This window comes from Octopus bimaculoides, chromosome 9 (genome assembly GCF_001194135.2).
Source record: "Octopus bimaculoides isolate UCB-OBI-ISO-001 chromosome 9, ASM119413v2, whole genome shotgun sequence".
NCBI lineage: Eukaryota > Metazoa > Mollusca > Cephalopoda > Octopoda > Octopodidae > Octopus > Octopus bimaculoides.
The window spans coordinates 72,813,990-72,814,638 of record NC_068989.1 but is presented as its reverse complement, the minus strand read 5'-3'; positions in this window follow the sequence as shown (position 1 = coordinate 72,814,638).

The window sequence follows — 649 nt, the reverse complement described above, 5'->3', positions numbered from 1 at the left end:
TATATATATATATATATATATATATATTAATGTGTGGTTGTGTATATACACGCACACACATACACATATATATACATATATGCATATACATCTATAAATATATTTACATATATATGCATATACGTATATAGACACACACACACATATATATATATAATAAAACAGCAATTTTTGAAGCAAAATCGAATAATATATTGTTTGCTTTACTAATGATTTATAAATTGGTGTTCAATGCCTGAGACTTGGAGACAGAAGTGAAAATATCAGATTATGTAACGTTATTGCTTTTGTCAACAGCATTAGCGGCATAAGTGAATAGAAATGGCTTCATCGTAGGAATGAATTCGTTCGTTTATAAGACTCCAGCCAGTAACCTGATACATTACACGATATATATTTATATTTTTATAATTTCATGTTGTTCGGACGGAGACATATAAAAGTGTTTGTGTATGTATGTATGTATGTATGTATGTATGTATATATGTATGTATGTATGCATCTATATATGTATGTACGTATGTATGTGCAGATGTATGTACTTATTTATGCATGTACGTATTTATCTATCTATCTATCTATCTATCTATCTATCTATCTATCTATCTATCTATCTATATATATATTATATATATATATATATATATGT